General features: G+C 36.3%; 1 pseudogene; it reads left to right on the top strand.

The window, feature by feature from the left end:
- Positions 1–7108: 7108 nt before the first annotated feature.
- Positions 7109–8446, top strand: LOC103277283 (annotated as a pseudogene).
- Positions 8447–9039: the final 593 nt, after the last annotated feature.

The raw sequence follows: 9039 nt of genomic DNA, 5'->3' as shown, positions 1-9039 counted from the left end.
TTCCAGTTTTCAGGGGAAATGGTTCCAATTTTTGTTCATTTAGGAGTATGCTGGCTGTAGGTTTCTCGTAGATGGCTTTTACTATTTTGAGGTATGTTCCCCGTATGCCTAGATGTTTGAGGGTTTTTATCAAGAAGAAATGTGTTGTTTTAAATAAAAGAAAGTCAACCTTCCTAGTTGTTGACAGAACTGATATAGGATGGAAAAGGTAATGCTTACTTCTTGCATCCCTAGAAAACACCTAAATCTATGTTATCAGTAGGTTCACTATCTACCTGCTACAATCAAAATCTGTTTTGGAAATTCATACATATCTTTTCGTATTCCTAAAAGGGAAAAAATAGAGATGAGGAGCTTATCATTCACTTAATGCCTTAAGTGTTGTAATGTACATTTCTATTACAACTTGGGAATCACAGAACAGGTAGAAACATCTGAACTTAGGGTTTCTACATTCTAGCAGAAAAGATTTTCCAGCTGATATTTGTCAGGCAACTAGTGGTAAAAGATCCTCTTGTTACTCTCCATTTATCTCTATTGGCAGATGGTGTGACTATATAAGTATCGAATGTAGTTTGTCACAAAAGTCATGCAGTTTTAAGACCTGGAGTTCATGATGTGAGCATGAATGAGTGGTTAAGAATTATTTAATCTTGATCATATTTGGGAATACTCATGTTCATCTGTCCTTGCATTCATAGAGGAGACTATTTAACAAATTCCTGTATTCTACAAAAATATGTACTATATGTCTACTTTAATCAAGCTCTATATTAGGTACTCTGGATACAAATAAAAGGGAAAAATTGGCCCTTGCCTTCAGGACTTTATAGAATAGAAATAGGCATGCTAGCCAAAAATTATAATGCTATGTATTGTTGCTATAATAAAGTTGCATTTCAAATGCAGAAAGAACCTAAGGCAGGTTGCTGACAGTTACCTGGGAGAATCCAAGATGTATTTAAGGAGCAGAGGAGCCTGGAGCTAAGACTGACAGGATGAATAGGCACTTGGGTGACAATCAGCAGCAGGCATGACAGATGAAAAGAATATCAGGTGTGAAAGCATGAGGAAGTCTGACAGGGTCTGGCAGCACTAAGTAATTCAGAAAGGGAAAATGGGCTGTAGAATCAGGCAGGGATAACATTTATGTAAGTTTCATCCAAAGAAAAGTTGAGTATATTATGCAGAAGACTTCAGGTTTTATTCTCTGATTGATTCAAAAATTAAATTTTCACTTTGTAGTTGACTAGATAACTTTATTGGATTACTCTGGAGATGACAGTGAGGATGTATTAGAGAAAGGAAGCATAAAGGAAGAAGGAAAATTATAGAGAATAATATCAGTATCCAAGTAAAAAGGATGAGGGAAGAGTGCTAGGGCAAGGAAATGAGGATGAAGAGGAAGGGACCAAGAAGAAAGATGTTCAAAAAAGTGAGAACATGTTTAATGGTGGTGGGAAATAACCAAGAGAAGAAATCCAGGATAAAGTTCCTGTGTTTCTGGATTGGGCTAATGAGAAGATGAGGTTAATAAGATAGAAGATATAAAATGGGAAATTAGCTTGTTTTGTTTTGCTTCATATTTTGTAAGAATTTGAAGGAAAGAAAGATATCTTTAGGTTACTTTGAATTGGAAGTTCCTATAAAAACCTTTGTGGATTTTCATGTTGTGAAATTAAAATATTTTTAAGTCTTTTTTTGTTTTACATGATTAGAAGGTTTACATGAAATCACTAAAAGAAGGTCCACTACAGTTAATACCTCATTTTTATTATTTAAAATAATTGACCTCAGAATAATTAGGCTAAAGCTGTGTTAGAACTGCATAGTTTAAAGAAAACATTAAGCAGTGGTCTTCTATACCTTGAAAAAGACTGTTAACACCAAATCATCTTTTTTCACCATTGTTCTCCAAGGATTTCCTTCTCAAATGTTTCTGAACAAGGCTTACCTAATGAACCCATTCACACTTTCTAGTGGTCTCAAGAGCAGGAGGGGTGAGAAAATTCAATGATAATAAGAATGCTCCTTTTATCAGTAGAATTAGAGCAGGGCCAACAGGAAGCTGACACAGCCCCAGGAATGTAGTAAGATGGATAACATTACACTTACCAAAACTCATCCTGAGCAAAATATTGGATGTGGTTGGAAGAAAGATGTTGATAAATCATGTAAGATCAAGGTGGAGGTTAATGAGAATCTCACAGGTCATTCTTGAATAGCAACATATAGTTGTTAAATGGTCTTCCAAGAAAGGTGGGTCCTATTACATTTAAGGCCTTTCTGAAAAGGGCATTCAATTATTGAGTCAGAACAAATTGGTTAGCTGGTATATAAGAAAAGACTGACTCTGCCTCTATGGTTCTTCCTCTCTGCCTTAGTCTCAGCTTCTCCTGCAAAAATTGTCAAAATTTTTCTTGTTTGAAAACATGCCAAGTTACTTGGCCTGCTTGAAATACCCAATAATTAATATTTCCAGGATGCCCGTGCATTTAGTCCAGTTAGTCCAAAAATATAAATTGAAAATGTTCTCATTGTCTAAAAATAAAGAGCCTGAAAGACTAAAAGTTTTTGTTTTCTTTCCTTTAAAAAAAAAAACTTCTACCCTTTGTCATTATCTATGATATGTGTTTTCATGTGATAGAAATACCTCTTCTAGGATCAGCATGTTTTATACTGATATGTTTACTTCTAATATCCAAATTTGAACAGGTTTATGATTACAAAAAAAGGGGCAATATGCTGTAAATATTAGTACTTAAATCATTGTCAGAAAACCAATCCTGTGTTTCAAAGCAGCAAAAAGCTTTTAAAGTACTGATATAGGTCCAGTCAAAAGGACATGCACAAGTTTTTCTTTTGTCTTAAACTGAATATTTTGCAAAGAAATGTGCAATCTTTTAAGTATCAAGAAATTCAATTGATTAAACATGCCTATAAATAGATTTACTTAGCAGACATTGATTAAAGAAAAGCTGTCAAAATTGAAGTTCTTTGCTTAATGTCTGTCATTTTGAACATCATTTTTAACTTTCAGATTTAGAAATGTAAATCGTTCTTTTAGAACTAGGGCACTTAACCAAAACAACAACTAAAGCATATTTCTAAAATAGCAGAAACAAAGACAATCATTCTAACTGATGTTCAGAATTTAGAAGAGAAGTAAGGATCTGTTGTTAAGATTGGTCAAATTCTAACATATAAATTATACTGAGACATTCAAATAGTGTTTATTTGTTAACATCATTCAAAAAGTCTTCATTAAATTATTTTTAGCCTATTTTTTTTTGTTGGTCCCTTGGTTTTGTGCAGCAAGTTTACTAAGTAATGTACCAAACATCATGTAAATGATAATGTTGAGTAGAACGTTTTAGGTCACAGTTGTCTATCTCATTATTAAGACATTTCTACATAGTCTCCCATTGTAGACACAAGCTCAGAATAACAGAATTGAGTGGATAAAAGAGAAGATCATTTTTAAATGGCTAGTTAAAGGAAATCAAAGCATTTGAGACTGGTTCTGCTATTGGTTATTTGTGTCTTGATTTTGCATAAGTTTTAAATCCTTGAATCTCAGCTTTTACTGAATATAAAGAATAGAAAACCGAAATTATTTTTAGGCAACCATCTTATTCTATTGTTCAACAGTTCTATGATAAAGAAAAAATAAGTTTAGGTGATAAGTTATTGCTCTTTTTATTTCCAAATGTCATATTCTCTGAGACAGCTCCTTAAATATTCTTAGTATATATAAATAAAAGTAAGTTGTGATCATAAGACAGTAATTCTCTTTTCTTTAAGAAAACAGTTATTCATCTGTACTTATGATCAAAGTAATAAGCACTGACAATAAAATTAACTTTACCCAATTAGACATCATGGTTATTACAGTGGAAAGCAAATATAAGAAAGAAACCCACATCAAAGAAATCATATGAAAAGATAGAAATTAAGAAGAAGATATATTCATTAAAATATTTCTTGTGCAGAGGAAATAGTATGACAAAATAGTTAGCAGATGACACAAATAGGTCTGGGTTTGAATTATGGTACCATAGTTTGGTAACTTCATGACCTCAATCAAATAAATTATCTATCCTTTTAACCTCTTTCCCTAATCTATAAAATGGGGATAAAAATAGAAACCAGTTCTGAAGTTTCCTTGAGGACTAGATGAAATAATTCATCGAAGTTGTTTAGCTCAGTACCTAACAAGTGCTCAATAGCTTATATGAGTCTAAGCAGATGGTCTAGTTTTGTTAGAAACCTCATGGATACTTGAGAAATCAACCTTCAGGGTACTGGTATTACAAGTAAATACTGAAAAATGAGTAGTGGTAGTTTTGTAACATTTTCTTGCTAGTGGTGACCAATCAGACATGTTGCAGCATCTCTATAAAAATCATAAAGCAAGATCATCACCAGAGAGTGGGAGACAGTAAGTTTTCCATCTGTCAGAATCCTCACCTGTGTGTCTGGTAGCATCGAGTAGTTTAAGTCCCCAGAGGGAATTGTGAGAGAACTGAGAAAGTTGTACCTTCATCTGAAATCATGACATAGTCATATTTGTACATACAGGATGTATCACTTTTGACATTAAAATCATTTTATTCTCTAATCTTTTATCATTCATATCTTCTTTCCATTGTCTAGTCAGAAGAAAAAGCATCAGATCTGAGGTTCTTCCTAATAGCTTTTACCTAGTTTGGCCAAAGATCACTCTCCACTAAATTTTCTATAAAAAGCTCTATGATGTGTCTTAAGTAGTAGACTGAAAATTGCTAGGATGGTTAACCTCGGAAAAAGTAAAGAAGGCAAGTCAGAGGTGGCTTTAACAAAATATCACTTTCTGAAAGCAGGATTTCCCTGAATCTTTGCTTTCCTTTAGGAAAAAGTTAACAGTGCTCAGACTCAATTTATTTCCTCTTCAATGCCATATTCCCCAAACCCCCCCAAAACAATTTTTACAATCCCGTACTTACAAGTGTGTACTTCATACATTATGGGCTGGTCAAGCAACTATCCCTGTTGAATCACATGTTCCCTTTCAGTAGCTAGCCCCAAACTACATTAAATCCTTAATCTGCTGTTTTGTTGTCCATGCTGTTTATTTTGAATTAAGATAATGTCTATCTTTTTAGTCAAATATTGACTTTTGAAGGAAATTCACATGTCCTGAAATAGAATAATTTCTGTGATTAAATGGAAAAAGCAAAACAATATCCAAAGAAAACTTTATTTTAAGCATAATACTCTTTTAACACGATATTAAGGTGCTGGACCTTTTCAAGAATATTTTGTCGTTGTTGTTTAATTAAGCATTTCTGAGAGCTAGCAAAGTAAGTTTGAATGACAGGCAACTGTCCTAAATGTAACATCCTTGAAAACAAATCCTGTGTTTTGCTCAGTTTGTTATTACCCCATCAAGCAGGACTATAGTGAATATACATGATGTGTGCTTGGTGAATGATTCTTGTCTAATTACATACCAAAACTATAAAACAGTATAAATCATGGAGTGGAAAGTAGAGTTGTTTATACTGTTTTATCTGGAGTGATTCTCTACACTGATTTAATGTAAAAGATAATTGTTGATTTGTGTCTTCATTTTACCCCCAGTCTTATTTCCAGGCTCTCCTCCATTGTTAACCACTGTAGTTTTTGCTTTTGGTTGGGTGGAGGAACAGCTCATTTTACAAAATTGAAACTTTTTGGACCATTGCATCAGTAGTAGTGCAAAACTGATACAATTACTATGAAATTAAATAATTAGCATTGAGTAATCACAACAGCAACAAAAATTTATGATAATATACATAGGCGTATTTGCATGCTGCTGTTTAGAAATGCACTTAACTTATTACATAAACTTGAGCAATGAACAAACTGATATTTTCCCAGGTTTATTTTTTATCTTATTTTTTCAAATTTGCAAAAGATGCAGAATCCCATGTATGCCATAATAATATTTAACCTGTTGAAATGGAAAGGTCTGGGAGGCAATAAAGTTAACATTTTCTAATCCAGAAAGCCTATAAAGAAATATCAAAACACTATACTAAGTTTATAAAGAAATGATGACACTACTAGGCTGTCATACATTAAAAGAAAGCAACTCGTTCAATAAAAGTGCACACTTGGAAAAAAAAAAAAAGAAAGAAACTCTCCCACTGTTTTTTCTGTCATTTCTGTTATGTGTACATGGTGATTTTGTCCTGTGAATTTGTAATGGCAGGATTCCCCCTGATCTGGATGTTGGGAGAGAAAAGTAGAAAAAAATTAGTTAATGAATCATTAAGAATTAAAGAAATAAAGTGGAATAAGAGATCTCAGACAGATGTCAGAATTATTAAGCCCAGTATGTATCTGTCAGCTTTGGTCTGCTGAGATGCAACATAACAAGGAATTACAGACTGTGAAACAGGAGTAAATAAGAAGGTTGACTCTAACCATGAAAAGAGGTTTATTTATTTATTTATTTATTTTTGAGTCAGGGTCTCACTCTGTTGCCCAGTCTGAAGCTCAGCGGCATAATCATGGCTCATCACAGCCTCAACCTCCTGATCTCAAGCAATTCTTATGTGCCTCAGCCTTCCTAGTAGTTGAGACCACAGGCATGTGCCACCATACTCAGCTATATATATTTTTTTTTGTAGAAATGAGGTCTTACTTTGTTGCCCAACCTGGTCTCGAACGTTTAGCCTCAAGGAATCCTCCAATTTCAGCTTCCCAAATTGCTGGCATTACACCTGGCCAAAAGAGGCGTTTTTAATGAGGATGAAAATGGCTTGCAAGGAAAGATGTTACTTATAACCAAGGTTATTTGTAACCAGATTAGAGAGTAGAGGAAAATGCTGAATGTCAAGAACTCCACTGATCAAAATGAAAAGAACAGCATAAAGGTAAAACTGTAGAAATTCAGACATACAGAGATCTCCAGTGAATGTGAGAAGAGGCATGAAGAAGGAAGCTCAGCACAATTTTAGACCATCAGTAACTCAGGAAATACATTTTGAAGACAAGAGAAAAAACTTTTTTTGCCCACAGAGTTAGAAACAACAGGATGGTCCTGCTCCAAGCTCCGGCCTGGGCACCTGCTGCCAGCATGGATGCCCGCCGCCAGTGGCAAAAAGGTAGCAGAGTAAAGAAGGTCAAGAAATTCAGCCATGTGAACTTGATTTCCATGGAAATCGTGACATCCTCTGATGACGGTTGTGAAAGCCTTGCCCCTGATAATTTTGCAAACACGAAGCTGCAGTCTGGGAAGGCTGCCGCACACGCAGCCAGGGCAGACACTCTGCACCCCTCAGGGTGGCCATGAAGTGTCCACTGCAAAACACCAAGGGAGAAGCCAGTAAGACAGTAGAGTCCCCCAACCTTCAGAGAATTCTGTGACCGATTCTCATTCTGATTCAGAAGATGAAAATGGCATGAAATTTTTGGAGAAAAAGGATTTAAATATAAAGCAAAACAACTCTGAATATTTACCATAATTTTATAATAAAGGGATTGGCAGTAGTGGGATACTGCCAGGGTGGGAGCAGGCATACATCAATAAGGGTACCTGATCTCAAACCAGGCAAAGAGAGGCCCAAAGGAAGGCTCAAAGTGGGGGGACCAAAGGGAGGGACGAAAGTTTACCTGTGCAAAGTCCACTTGAATACCTCATCCTGAATTGTGCCTCACATCTTCAAAATAAAACATAAATTAGAAGTAAATAAATAAATATAAAGCAAAACAAAGCAAAGCTTGCAAAACTCATGTCAGAATTAGAAAGCTTTCCTGGCTCCTTCCCTGGAAGACGTAACCTCCCAGGCCCAGGACACAGTCAAAGAGACCCCGCAGGCCAGAATTCCCAGGTGTCTTCTCCAGGAGAAACCCTGAACAGAGAGTCCGTCCTTTCACCAGGTCGAGGTCCCGGATCCTGGGGTCCCTTGGCTCTCTACCCATGGAGGAGGAAGAGGAAAAGGATACATACATATTGGTGAGGAAGGTCATGGATGGCTACATGACTGAAGACAACATGCCCAGAATCCGTCATTCCAGGTCATTCGTGACCCTCCCACGTATAATTCGTCCAGTGGAAGAAATTAGAGGAAGCATTGTAGAACATCTGCAACAACTCTGGAGAGAAATCTATAACCGTTTGCTGGGCTCTACTTGTTATCAATGCCACCAGAAAACGATGGATACCAAACCAAATTGAAGAAGCCCAGACTGCTGGGGTGTTCGAGACCAGTGCTTCGGCCTCTGCCTTGGAAGTCGCTCTGGTGAAGAGATCAGGAATGCTCTGCTGGATCCGACCTGGCACTGCCCGCCTTGTCCGGGGATCTGCAGCTGCAGTTTCTGCCGGCAGCAAGATTGACGGTATGCCACTGGGGTCCGTGTGTATTTAGTCAAGTACCATGGCTTTGGGAATGTGCATGCTTACTTAAAAGTCTGAAAAAGGAATTTGAAAGGCAAGTATGATACCTGGAAGATTCACTGCCTGCCTTCCACTTCTCCAATCTCTCCTGTTAAAGTTTTCATTTGTGTCACTGATTGAAACCTGAGTTAAGAATCTTGGTGACCAGTCTGTTTTTCAAAAAACTCCAGGTTAATCTCACTAGACACACATGTTTCTGGAGCATTGCAAAAGGTATATTGCTAGTTACACGTGGCCTTCTTGTAGTTTTTCCTCTGCTCCCTGCAGCCTCAACTCATAATCTCCCCCCTCTACTTCCAATGGTCTTCTCCTGCCTCTCAGATTCTGGATTCTTTTTACATGACAATTTTACGCAAGTATATTTGATTTAGTCTATGTTGAAGTAGCCCTGGAATCCACCCATAAAACTCAAGCACTTAGAAACACAGTAGTAGTATTAACTAACTAGATCAATTGAATTTCAGAGAGCGACCCTCTAACTTATTTACAAAAAAACATGGGTATGATTCAGCATTCATACTGGTTGACGTTTTTAACAGAGTCAAGGTGCACACAAGTCTTCAAATCATGAGGAAGATTAGGTAATTGTTGCAAAGTGGAGAATCTTTCTT

Source organism: Carlito syrichta, unplaced genomic scaffold, assembly GCF_000164805.1.
Source record: "Carlito syrichta isolate Samal-C Ts95f unplaced genomic scaffold, Tarsius_syrichta-2.0.1 Scaffold316858, whole genome shotgun sequence".
Classification (NCBI taxonomy): domain Eukaryota; kingdom Metazoa; phylum Chordata; class Mammalia; order Primates; family Tarsiidae; genus Carlito; species Carlito syrichta.
The sequence above is the reverse complement of the archived record's forward strand: the minus strand, read 5'-3'. Positions and strand labels throughout refer to the sequence as shown.